Source organism: Colias eurytheme, chromosome 27, assembly GCF_061535395.1.
Source record: "Colias eurytheme isolate Ceu_HAF_F1 chromosome 27, ilColEury1 Martin Lab GWU primary, whole genome shotgun sequence".
Taxonomy (NCBI): domain Eukaryota; kingdom Metazoa; phylum Arthropoda; class Insecta; order Lepidoptera; family Pieridae; genus Colias; species Colias eurytheme.
The window spans coordinates 3,188,953-3,203,397 of NC_143006.1; the positions used below are offsets into that span (position 1 = coordinate 3,188,953).

Sequence of the window (14,445 nt, forward strand, 5' to 3'; positions counted from 1 at the left end):
AGACATGAATAAAATAAATGAATGAACTTACAAGAAAATTCGTACAATTCTTGATGTCGCGTCGCGGTAGTGTCGATGCATCTACAATTTCTCAGGCAATTTTATCTTTACGTATATATAAAAAAATGTTGGGTGTTCTTTGTATATTTTATTACCCTTTACTATGTATGTAAATCTAATATCTATATTAATAGAATTATATAATCGAGACAGATACATTACTGTTATTTAAATATGTTTTTAGAATTTTATTTTAAATTTTGGATTTAATGTTGTCAAATAATCTGAAATGTAGAGCCGAGTGCCGACCCAAGTAAGTCACCGTCATCTGGTTGAATCTGCTATTTGATTGAATGACTAGGGCGTTCATTGAATGACGAAATTCAATTGGAAATGCTCATTATACGCAAAAAGCTTTTGCATCAATATTTATAATTATATCTAAATGATATTATAGAATATAGATACCATATTATTACAGACCATAAGAATAATAGCATCAGTTTTGTTTTTCACAACCTCCAAATAATTACGAATATTACCCATATAAATATAAGCAACACCAGCATATACGAAATATCTCAAAAATGGAGAAGTGGCACTTAAAGTGAGCTTTGAAGCCAGGAAAAACTTGGTAAGGAAATTCGTATTGTGATTTTTATGACGGCAATTTTAAAGGTGAAATTTTTAAATGCGAAATATATTCGTATAACAAGATTTCTTGACAGCGCTATAGCAGTCATTTATTTTAAGTAGACGCTCGTGGATTGCTTCTTAAATAAGATATATACATATATTATTTCTTTGAACTATTTTATTTTAGGACGTTTAATTGCTTTGATGTGTGTTTAGACCTTGATCTTAGAAACGTATTTTGTGACGAATGATACAGTGTTATTTTAGAAATTATTCAATTAAAAATCGAAAGTAAATCGACAATCCATACTAATAATATTATAAATGCGAAAGTAACTCTGTCTGTCTGTCTGTTACTCAATCACGCCTTAACTACTGAACCAATTTGCAAGAAATTTGGTATAGAGATATTTTGATACCCGAGAAAGGACGTAGGCTACTTTTTACCCCGGGACATTGGATAGGTTGTATCCCGGAAATCCCACGAAAACGGGAACTATGCGGGTTTTTCTTTTACTGCGCGGGTGATGCTGCGGGTGGAATTCTAGTTATTCAATAAAGAAGTAATTTCTTGTGACCGGTAAAAGTAACAAATATCATAAATGTTCGTAAACGGAACAAGACTATAGATTTTTATCTAAGTACGGTACGATTCACGAAAGATGACCACAAATTGACTTAAGGCAAAATAATATTTAAATTTTTGGATAAATAATTTGTGTAATGTTGTAAACGCTGGTTATGCAAAACCAAAAAGTCTTTTCTTCATGAGTGTACGTGCGCAGACGGCCGCCATTTGTGGTCATCTTTCGTGAATCGTACTGTACCTACTTGAGAGTGAACTAAGTCTAAATATAAAGATTAATCCAAAATGTTTTACATGATGAGTTTTCTGCTTAAAACTTAACAAATTATTTGCCCATTCCTCTTAAAACACTCTATCTGTTAAAAAAACTGCATCAAAGTACGTTACGTAGTTTTAAAGATGTAAGCAAACATAGGGACAGCCGGAGGCTACTTTGTTTTTAACTATGTAGTGTAGTAGGTACCTACTCTATCTATTTTTTATGTGCCTACTATATTTTTTGAAGTGAAACTTCTTTATCGGGGTTGGAAAAAAATTAGTGTAACATTTTTTCATTACGCGTGGCATTTTTCCGTTACGCGCCATCTTTTTCTTATCCCTATTCCCTGCCACGCGTGATTGACGTATTTCTGTAAAGTTGCATATAGTAAATTATTTTTTGAAAAATAAGGTCATAAAGAAGTTTCACTTCTTACGTGTGTACACTAGTACACGCACACATTTTTTTTAAATAGAAATAAATTTAGTACCTTTCAACTATTTGACATTCCGTACAAATTATCCGTAGCGTAAAGTTCAATAGAATAGATTATGAATGTATGAGATTGACGTTTGATTACGACGACGACGACGATTGATTACGTCAATCTCATACATTCATAATCTATTCTATTTAACTTTACGCTAACAGAAAGCCACTTGTCTAGGGGGGCAGTACTTACTGCTGTAATTTCGTAAACAATTTTTTGCGTGGCTCTGAAATGAATCCGTGCTCTGAAAAGTAAACACTCGTCTCGAATGAGAAAGCTTATAATTTCAACTTATTTACATTTTTGTGAATATCTATTTATATTTTTAACCAACGACGAGAAACGGGGTATTATGTGTTTGTGTCTCTGTGTGTGGGGAACGGATGAAACAATTTTAATTTTGTTTTCTTTGTTAATAAGTCTGTTTAGTTTACTTATCTTTGGTACCCCTGGAAGGGTAATAAATCTCTTAGTGTCCATTAAAAACTGAAATACGTTGAATTAAAAAATACTTTTATTTGTATGTCTTTATAGAATTATGTATATGTAGCTTTCATCTCTAAAACATTTTTCAAAATCGGTAAGTATAAGTAGATTCTGATCCATTACGAACTAACAAATTACATTCGTCTTTATTTTATCCACATATCATAAAATGATTTTTAATTTTTAACAAATTGTTTCCATTAAAGCTAAGAATGTAGTTACCACGATGACTTTCCGAGAACGTAGGTTCATCTTGTCTCTATAGTTTTTTGTAATAAACGCGTCATTATATATAATAGTTGGTTTGTTTAACTTTCTGTATAATTATGGAGCAAATGCTTAAATAAACGCTTTTAAGACATTGAGATAATATTGCTATACGTATGGAGGAGACACCACGAACAAAATCTGTGCGCCATTTTTTTGCTCTAACTAAGTTTTAAAAATTATTATCTAGTTTGGTTCTTACCGATGAAAGTTATTCCTTTGCACATTTCCGTATTATTTGTATTATTTGTGCAATATCGTAACACACACGAAGGCATATTTGATGCGTTTCACTTTAAAACCATTAAAAAAAACCGCTCAACATACGTCATGTGGCGTATGTTGAGCGGAACATAAGTGATGTAGGCGGTGTCGTCTCCATATATGTATATCTCAATGTTTTAAGAAAGCTCATTCAATCGTCACACGTGAATTTTATTGTCGTTTTGTATAGAAATATAAAAAATTGCGTATTATTAACATGGTTTTAATGCTACTAACATGCAATTTATTATTATTGTAATTAATATATAAAATACATTTGGAATAACAATGAATTGTGAGATCTAATTATAACAAATTGTATTTGGAACATTTAATTTATCGATTTTACATAAAAAGAAATGTATTAGTTTAATCTGTAATGAACCGCACAAAATACAGATAAAAATATACCTACATTAGTCTACATAATAATATAAGTTCCTAAACCAAATACTATTATAAATAATATTATATTATAATAGTATTAAGAACAAACCATTGATATACAAATAAACATAATATCGTTTTTATTTCCAGTGCTGGCCGAAACTATAATCGAATTAAAAACATAAACATGATTCCTATATTGTTCTAATGTTCGATTTTCAAAAAAAGCGCGAAATATTCTTTTTTTTTCGCGCCACTGCAGCTTTTTTTTTATTTACACAGCTCAGTGGCCAGACTGCAGCTCAATGCATCGACGCGGCTTACGTCAGTTTTATGTCAACACTAGGCAGTGGTGGTCGCGTCTTGGTATTGACTTTTCGCGCGGTTTTTCGAACTTTTTCGTGTTTCGATTGTTGAATTATTTTTGTTTGTGTTGTGTTTTATGGATTGTATGCTTGGATTGTGTATGGTGAAAGGTTTGTGTTTTTTATATTTTTAAGTAATTATTTTAATTATGTTTTTGTTGAAATTGATTATAGTTAATTTTTTAATATTATGTAGATTTGTACGCGTAGTTACGAATATTAAAGGAAATGTAGGTTTACTACATTCAAAAACAATTTATATGCACCTATTATGATTATTTATTAAGAAAAAAATACTAAACACGAATTGTAGAGCAACTTGTAAAAACCTTATATAATGTAAAATCGCAATAAATCATCATATATAAGTCATTTAAAACGTAATGTATTATCAAATTTCCATTTTTAATTATTTTCCGTATAAAGCATATTTTTCGATGTACAATTAAATAATTAAGGTTTTTGTATGTTTTTATAACTTCATGTAAAAACGTGTCATAATAAGATGCAACTAAAATTATTATAATAGCACATTATTAATATTTATTAAAATCGTATTGAAAGCTTTCATTTGAAAATATCTGGAGCTTTTCATTTAGATCTTAAACGCAACGACAGATGGCGTTACTAGTATGCTTGTAAGGTTTATTATTGTTTTGTTGCAACTTGCAAGTTGGAGCAACTATGGAGTTTTTTGCCGGTTCTTACCCATACATACTGCTTTCCGAATCGATGGTAAAAATATGACCATCCAAAAGTGCTTCTAGAAGAAGTCTAATTGAATAAATAAATGTTTGAGTTTTGAGTTTGAGTTGAACAGCGTTTTATGTTTAATTTTAAGTGAAGTAAATAACATTATTTGCATAGTTTTATAAATATCTAATAGACTCTATCAAATTTCTTGTAATTAATAAATTATTGGTATTGGTTATAGAACAAGCTAAGTATTTGTAATCAATAAATACAATAAAATATAATTGAACACAAAATTTCACAATCGGAAATTATTATATAGATGACAAAATTATATTCGTGATTTAGGAAATTTCTTATATACTTAGGTACTGGAACAAAAATACATTTTCTTACTATTCGCCCAAATTCTCATTTCCACAACACTGAGTCGTCATAAAACAGAAGAATGCTGATAACAAATATTTTATCTCTCTTTTGTCTGTTAATTATGTAAATGCCATAGAGATTTACCGTGTAATGTATACATTACACGGTAAATCTCTATGGCATTTACAGATACTCTTACATACATACAAACGTATTTATCTTTATCAGTAACATATAATAATTCAAATGGATGGTTCATAATTCAATAAAAGGGACCCTTTCTAAACTAAACTAGATAAGACGAGAAACCCAAGTAATTTCCGTTCTACTTTACAATATGTTATTATAATATTCAAATAATACATTAGTTAGAAACTACAGGTACTAGTTTATATAACACATTTGATGAATATATATTAACTAGCTTTCCGCCCGCGGCTTCGCCCGTGTTTTCAAAGAAAACTCCGCATAGTTCCCGTTCCCATGACAAAAACCAATCCTATATTGTGTTAATCCAAGTTACCCTCTATATCTGTGCTAAATTTCATTGTAAGTTCAGTAGTATTTGCGTGAAAGAGTCACAAACATACACATACACATACATCTACCCTCACAAACTTTGAAATTTATAATATTAATAGGATATATATAGGATAGGATTATATTTAAGAAAATAATTTAGCAACCTTAATTTACTATCAATAAAAATTTTAAAATATTTAACGTGAATGACACGGTGTTAATTCATGAATATTAATGAAATAAATTAATAATTATGAATAAAATATTTTAATTAATTAGATAAAAATATTAATACCGGATTTTTCAACCAATGCCATCAAAAGTCCTAGTCCTAAAGTAAAGAAAGCTCGTGAAAACAATAGACAATTGACTAATATGTTACATATTTTTTTACAGAAAGTCAAACTGAAACACAATTTGTATATTAATTGAAGAGATTCAATAAACGTTTTATTACATAATATTTCGTCGGCCTTTGTTCACACCTTTATGAATAGTACTTTCTACAAAATATTCATAATACATTTTTTCCATAGAAACATAATTATACCTATGTATCATAATTATGTACATATAGGTAATATTATTTATCTAAAATAGCGGCCCTATGCCATTACTGATAGGTATTTTATCGATTAAGTTTCAATACACACGGAGTTTCATAGAAATCTACTATTTTTTAATCTCTCAAAGAGCAAATTGACAACATACCTTTTACTAAGAAAGCTCGCCCACACTTTTAAAGGAAGCATAGTGGATAATTTCAATTTTCTAATCCTATTAGTTCGTTCTGTGGGCTGTGTGTTGGTGTTTCAGTTAATTTTAGTCTCTTTATATAGATTTCATTTGAAATACTGAGCTTTTTAATAATTAATCGAGTACCGAGAAATAAGTTCGAGAGTTATTGATGTCTTAACTGAGTAACTGTGACTTGTCCTGGGACAAATAGAAACTTTATGTTGCTGAAATAAGTTCAATTTAGAATCAATAATATTTAATTTTTTTAACTAATTAATTAATAAAAAAATGTACATTTGTATTTTGTGAATCACATATCACTATTTTATGTTAAACTAGCTGCACCTCGCAGTTTTACCCGCATTGTTCCGCTCTTGTTGGTCTTAGTGGGATGAATATAGCCTATAGCCTTCCTCGATAAATGGGCTATCTAACACCGAAGAATTATTCAAATCGGACCAGTAGTTCCTGAGATTAGCGCGTTCAAACATACAAACAAACTCTTCAGCTTTATAATATTAGTACTATAGATTACATATAAATACTTTAAAATTGAACGAACGGCGAATGAACGAATTATTTTGAATTTTTATACACAAATCGTAATTGTTACCGCGACAGCAGCTTATACCAATATACTGTGATATGGAAGAGATAAAAATGTTTGGTTTCAAAAAGGCCTTTTGTTTTGATAACAAATGAGATTCATTTTCATACACAGTATATTATATTGTGTTATGAATTAATGTTTTAAGTATTTCTTTAAAAATACTTTTTACTTTAAATAAAGATTTTAAATAAAATGTATGATAGGTACTGGATCTCGTCGGGAAAAAACCACCCTTCATCTAAATAAGGGTTATTAACTATCAATGTATCAAGTTTCATCAAAACCGTTGCAGTATTTTTTAAGGGATTGAGTTACGAATACCTGTATTGACCTAACCAAACTTTCTCATTTTTAATACTTGCTTCAATCCGTGGCTTCACTTGCGTGGTGAAAAAAAAGCTAGAGCTTAATTTATATTATCTGTGCTAACTTTCATCTAAATTCGGTAAGCTGTTTTTGAGTGCAAGAGTAGCAAAGATATTTACTCAGAAACTTTCGTAAAATTAATAAGAATTACTGGACAGTAATTCTAAATAATAGTACGATTTTTAATGTTATTAATATCGAAAAGAAATAGGGATCGTATTTGAAACCTTTTAGTCTATGTTTTTAAAACCCCACATACATAAACAGTTTTTAAATTGTTTTTCTTATATATTTCGAACTTCTCTCAACTGTGCCTTCATAAAATGTAAATAAAGTCCAAGATTTACATACCTTCTTATGTTAAATATCTTAGAGAATCGTATTCTACGCAAATCGTAAATATTTATCGTTCCGGATTTGTTTAGCATTCAATATGGATATCAATAAAAACTTTTGAAGTGTTTGTTTAATTGAGAAAAAATAATTTTCTGTAAGTAATTATACAATATAAAATTATGTACTTACTTACATGGTATTCAATTAATCGTTATCTTATTATCACTTATATTATAATACCTTACCTTAGATATAATTTTACTTCGGGCTGATTTTTTAATCCTTGGTTAAAACTTATTCGTCGAATAATGTATAAAACTACCATTTTAAAAACGTATTCTAATTGCCCGTATTTGACAGTTTACGTGACATTTTAATATTATCGTGTAATATTTTATTGGACGGATAAGTTATATCCAAGCATTGAAAAATCGGCCCTTATTATATAAATGTTTATAATTATTATTAATTTCATTCAAATTTTACGCAAAATACGTGTCATTCGATAAAATGGCGGTAAATTATTGTTCTATTAATAGATTCAGAAGGACTTATATTAATAATTCGTTAATCATGGATTTCTCTACTTCGCATAAAATTCCATATAAATTATTCATATTTTGTCATTTATTATTTATGCAGCAATATTTCTTCAAATGAAACGTATAACGATGTGATGGGTTTAAAACACGATTTATTCATTTTATTTGACCCGATGGAAGCTCATGGTTATATAAAAAGTTGTAATATCAAGAATAAAACTTGTTTAAAATTACTATTTACGACTAACTAGCTTCTTTCGCTTTTGCTCTTGCTATTTCATGGATTATTTGCTATTTCCGAATATAATAATCTATCTTTGATTCAAAAGCCAATCGAATCCGTCAAGCCGTACAAGCGTAATGCAAACACAAACATCCATCACAATACCCTACAATTTTACATAGAATCTTTGCGAATTAAAATATCACAATTCATTTTACAAAGCTTTAACTGACAAACGCAGCAAAATCGAATATAGCATTACAAATTTGAATCCAAACAACGACGCAGCAGAGCAAACTTAATAAAAACTTGATAAAAATTTCTGTTGTGGGCAAAAAACTTGTAAGACGAGATCATACCAACAAGTTTTAATGTACCGTTGATAGTGTATTATGTATTCAATTGTGGACTTTATGTCTTGGTGATAAGGAAGAGAATGCTGGATTGTTTTAGATGCATCTTCGTTTACGATAGTTGATGCGTTAGGGTCCAATAAAGAGCAGGTGTTGGCTGCTCCCGATCAAGCTGTGGTTTGTAAGAAAATAAAGGTAATATAGCTCGTTAAATAATTCAAATATAATCCAAGGTTTGAACGGGTTTTGAAGGCTCTATCAAGTTGAAGTATTTTGTTTAGATACATGGCTGTTTTGTTTCAAACTAAAATACTCATGAATTCAATACGACTTCTTCTAGAAGCACTTTTGATTCATTAAAACAAATTTTTACCTTTTTCCAGTGGTTTGGAAAGCAGTTTCTACAGAGAAGAGCTAGCAAGAACTCCGTAGTTGCTCTTTTAAAATCTTGTCAATTATATGTCTTTAATATGATATGGATAATATTATTATCATAATAATGATGCCAAGTAACTTTTTGTCCTCTTCTTCCTTATGACAAATTAATTGGAGTGAGTGAGACAATATTGGCTCTAATTTATTTAAATAACATATGAATGTTGGCCTCATATTTTGCTTCCTAATGAGAGTTAGATAGCAGTGAAAGTCGTGACAAAATTGGTTCAGTATTTTTGAGATCAACTGGCACAAATAGTCATAATATACGCAATATATAAACATACAGTTTAATAATTATTGATGAGTTCTGTATAAATTAATTTTATATGCATTACAAAGTTACATTAATTTCAATATTTCGGTTAAATCATGATTATTTTTAGGTCGTGTTGTAATTTTTTGTGTCTACATAGACACAAAAGTAACATTACTTAGTTGACATACCTACACCGTAACATAGACACAAGCAAAAATTCCATCAAATCCATATACTAGTTTTTACACACAATACAAGTAGGTAGAGTATGTACCTACTAAACAAAAAACTAACCATGTTTGCTCTGTGACACCTTATACAAAAATAAAAATGCTAATTACGTTTTTATACACATACATTTGTAGCACTTCACTCTTTTTATGTCACCACTCGACACTCAATCATTTCACATGACAGTTAATACAACCAAAGGTATAACCATAGTATAAAGAGAGCAAGTAGGTTATCTAATATCTTCGACAAAGGTACTCGCAGTTTGTATGTATGCGAAGCGCTTCGCCACGCCCCCCGTTCATATATGTACGCAAGCTTGACGCACAACGCCGCTCGGTTCCTTCTCATGGACCGTTCTCGTTAGGGGCGCGCCATTGCTGTGAGCGCTCAGTGTTTGTTTATACAATTATTTAAAGTATCAACGTGACAAGTGACAACCCTGCGCCTCGCGAGTATTGGTACCGTTCCTAAACACAGGGAGACGGCCTACTTGCTCTCTTTATACTATGGTAATACCTTCAATGTGCAGTGAAGTACAGACAGACAGCGTCATCCATTTTCCATTTATACTTATGTACATTTCATTTTGATTGATCTAGTTTCCATCCGAACGTAAAATATCCCCCAAATAAAAGTCGAACCAAAAAATCGGTGACCGAAAAAAACTAAATGTTCTATTTCGAATAAAAAACTAAAAGTTGCGGACGTCAGACGTATCGCATGTTAGAGCGACAATTTTCTATGTATAACATATGAAATGTTTTGATTCGATTGCTTTTAAACTGCAATATTTGATTTTGGGGAATCAAATGAAAGTTTAGCTATATTTAATTTAGCCGCTCTTAATTGGTTTGGTTAAATTCATGAAATTTATCTGGATACGTTTTGAGTTATTTTTAATCGACTGTCATGAACTATGATGTATCGACGCATGGCAGGTATTCTTTTCTTTAATAGCTTGTTATAATGTGATAAATGACTATTCATTTAATTTAATGCTATCATTAAAACTGTCATCACTACTATTTTACGTTACAATAACGTTACGTTACTGGACAGTCTTTAAAAGAGGTAGTTTCAGATATTTTGAGTAAAATTTTAATGTCGCATTATGTCAATACCGTCACGTCATGGAGTAAGGTGACGATTTTAGTATATTTGAATCTTGCCAAAGAAGTTTCACTTCTGACACGTGTGCTCGGCAGACACGTTCTTTTATTGGTAGTCGTATTTTAGATTGTAGATTGATCTTATTGATAATGCTAATTATTAAAATATATATTATACCTATGATGTAAGATTAGAGAGGAATGTAAGTAAATTGTAAATCTATTTATAACAGCTATAATAACAATTACCTATTAATTCGTCAGTCTGTCTGTTTGATTAGCTATAATTAATTTTAATTATGTTAAGTAAATAAATGTTACTAATAAAGTTATGAGATAACAATACCTATGTTATCATACCTATTATTTGCGATAGAGAAAGTTATCCAATTAATAATTATTATATGAATATAATTATTATCTCATATTAGCTTTGAATTCCATTGAATATGGGGGTCTTCAAACGTAGAGTGAACGGGTACCTACCTACTAGGGAAGCGCGTACCATGTACATCTTAGCTTTCCATCAGGCGAGTTGATCAAGCGCTTCTCTGTCTACAATAAATAAAAATATAACATTTTATATTATATAGCCTACATTGTTATTAATAAGAGCAATAAATGGTGCTTAAAATATTGCAAAAATCACGTAATAAATACTTAAATCAATAACGATTAAATATGATAAAAGCACCCTAACTTTATTCACCTAAACTAACCAAATAACATTCTAATGTAAATGTTCTCAAGTTAAAATATATTGTAATGGCTTCACTAAGTGTGAATAGCTTACAACTCAAGTTAATGTTCTATACTGTCTCTTCCTTATTTATGTTACTTGTTTTCAATTAAACATAAACCTTAAGGTCTTACTTTTCTTAGAATAGTTTTTATTATCTTACAATTCGATTGGAAATTTAATGTTGTAGTTAAACTAAAAAGGCCATAGGTAATTTAATTGTAAAACTGTTTGGAAGACGCGTTAAATAGGCTTTTAGTTCGAATTCAATAATTGTTTTAATTTATATTTGTTTTATCATTATCAACATTACCTAATCATAAATATAAACAAACAAAAATGTACATTGATTACAAAAAATAAAAATAAATCCCTTTAGCTATAGCGTAGTTAAGTAGAAGTAGGCGCTGTTGTGTGGGTCAGCTAGTCTATATTCTTAAAATTTTGTATGTTCGTATACGTAAGCGTTAAAATCTAAAAAATATCTTCAACATAAAACTTAAAAATCGAACAATCTACGTATTTCATTTATCTATAAAACAGAAGCAAAACCATCGCATAAAATTCTAGTTATAAAATTAAACTTATTAATTTTATCGATGTAGTTATTTAAGCTATTAACCGACCGCGACGTATGCGAATTAATCGCTCCATAATTCGATTAAGCTTAATTTCATTAAGAAATTGTTTCCCAGTTCAATTTATTTGGAATAAACGTTGCTAAAATAAGCAAATCTTTAGCTATAAATTTGATAGACAACACATAAAGTGTGACTGGTTGTTAAGAACCATAAATCCGATAATTGACGAAACATATTATAAAAACCCATAATTATATAGTTTAACTCCAAAATGGAACTTAAAGTAAGGGTATTAGAGTACATATTTGTATAAATTAAAATACCGCTACACTCCATAGTGATACCTACGCAAATTTGAAATTACAAAAGAATGCGTTGTAGACATGCATCCAATTTACTTTGGCCTCTGTTGCTATTATAAATTCGTGTATATTCCTTGAACAATACAGCTCTTGTTTCATTGGTAATTGTCGCGCTATTGTGAATAAAAATTGAGACGCATATTGATTTTTCCAAACTCAACAGTTAAGTTAACAAGAGTGAAAAACTGGAACAAATTAATATTTATCTTCATCGGTTATGACATAGTGTTCTTTCGGCTTTATTTTGTACGTTCGTTCGTTAGCTGTCGTGTTAAAGGTTTAATTTTATTTGAATAATTTCAATATGTGACGTTTTATTTTCATTTTTAAAGAGTTGAGTTATTTTTATTATAGGTGTATATAAGAAAAATGAATCTTAATTATTCTCAATTAAGAAGGTTTCAAGCAAAGAAGTCCGCACACGGTTTCACCAACTTTGTAGAAAACTTAACAAATTGTATATTATGTACTATAAAAAAACTGCATCAAAATCTCTTCCGTTATTTTAAAGATTTAAGCATGTAGACACACAGACGGCGGAAATACTTTGTTTTATACTTAATGATAAATGCGCGTTATTTTGCTACATTTTATCAAAATTTGTAGAGCATTAGTACCTACTTAAGCTTCTAGTATTTAAAAAAGATAAATATATAATTAAAAAAAACTCTGAATTTGGAGTTCATCATTAGCAAGTCAAATTTAACATAGCTATTAGAAGACGCTTTTAAGATGAAATTTTCATTAATATGAATAGAAAGCTAGAAACATTATATTCATTGAAATTTATGCTGATATAGTTTCTACGTATATTTCTGTGATATAATATTTTTATAAACCGATAGGATTCTGTATTTTTAAATCTGAATAATATGATTGTATCTTTATAGATAGTATATTCCCGAGAAACATAACCCTCTATTTCACACTCGGTAAAATAAGTAACACAAAAAGTAAATACCGCGGTCTCTCGTACTATTCACGCCAATTACGAATATTCGACGTGTCCACAAACATCATTAATATGGACAATTAAACCGCATTGCTATGTGTCGAAAGCATGAGTCACGTAATAAACTTTTCCGTTTTTAACGGATGTGTTGATGGTCGGCTCTTGGACTATAATTGGATGAAGTACTATGGAATAACTGTAGCTCTTAGGCTATTTCAATGTACAAACTATATTTACAGTTAGAATATTGTACATAAAGAGTTTGTTTTAAATGCATTAAGAAATGAGAAAAAAAATCCTTTTGAAAGCAGACGAATCTGCGTGGGCCTGCTAGTGCTATTTATCTTAATGCAATGCGAACGGAGGATCAATAGAAAATCTTGCAATTTATTAAGAAAACCACTTCTTATAACTCCCACGTAAAGTCACGGGCAAAACTAGTGAAAGAAGATTTTGTGTAGGAATCTGGAATCGAATATACTTTTAATTCTGGTTTATTTATTATTCAAAATATAACTAAAATGAATCATTTATTAATTCAATAAGATTTCTTCTAGAAGCACTTTTGAATCGTCATAAACATAGTTTTACCATTTACCACCGATTCAGAAAACATTTTTTTACATGTTTTAAAATCAGACTTAAAATTATTATTGTGCATTTATTAATATTTAATATTTTTGTGTTTTTCGGTGATTATAATATTTGTTTCATTTTTCTTTTCGTTCTGAAAATCTTACCTAAGTATAATACTTATAGTATTATTTATTTTTTAAAGTCTTCCATCAATTTATGGTTTAAATACAAATGAACCCTTTTCATACCCTTTCCCTGCCTCTCTTCATATAAATAGTACAATTTAATTTCTTCAAACATTTAGATAAATGCCAAATTGGAGTCGTAACGTATCGACGCTCGCGTCTCATTTGCATTAACATTTTACGATCAAATTAGTCTTGAACAAGGATTTCCGGTTTGGCGAATTAAAAATTCCTTTAAACGCGTTCCCAGATACGTATTTTAGCATTTTTATTAGAGAGAATTGGCGAAATTTAAAACGTCTACACTCTACATTGTTAGATATTTCGTTAGGCTATCATCATCATCAGCCCATATAAATATGTCCCCTATACACTGCACTGCACTACACTGCTGGGACACGAGTCTCATTGAGCGATCAGTGGCCGTATGACCTCTTATTCCCAGACAGTTCACACCGTGAATTGAACTGACTAGCAAATTCATATAATACCATAATTAACCATGTCTGGCTATTGCGATC

At 29.9% G+C, this 14,445-nt stretch overlaps 1 protein-coding gene across 3 annotated transcripts in view; it reads left to right on the forward strand.

The window, feature by feature from the left end:
• The first annotated feature begins 3,710 nt into the window (after positions 1-3,710).
• The window catches only part of LOC149896819 (irregular chiasm C-roughest protein-like), a 78,296-nt gene continuing 67,561 nt past the window's right edge, over positions 3,711-14,445 (forward strand). For all 3 annotated transcript variants that reach the window (XM_090117160.1, XM_090117158.1, XM_090117159.1), the window contains exon 1: positions 3,711-3,851. The gene's annotated coding sequence lies outside the window, so the exon portion shown is untranslated. The remainder of the gene's footprint in view (positions 3,852-14,445) is intronic.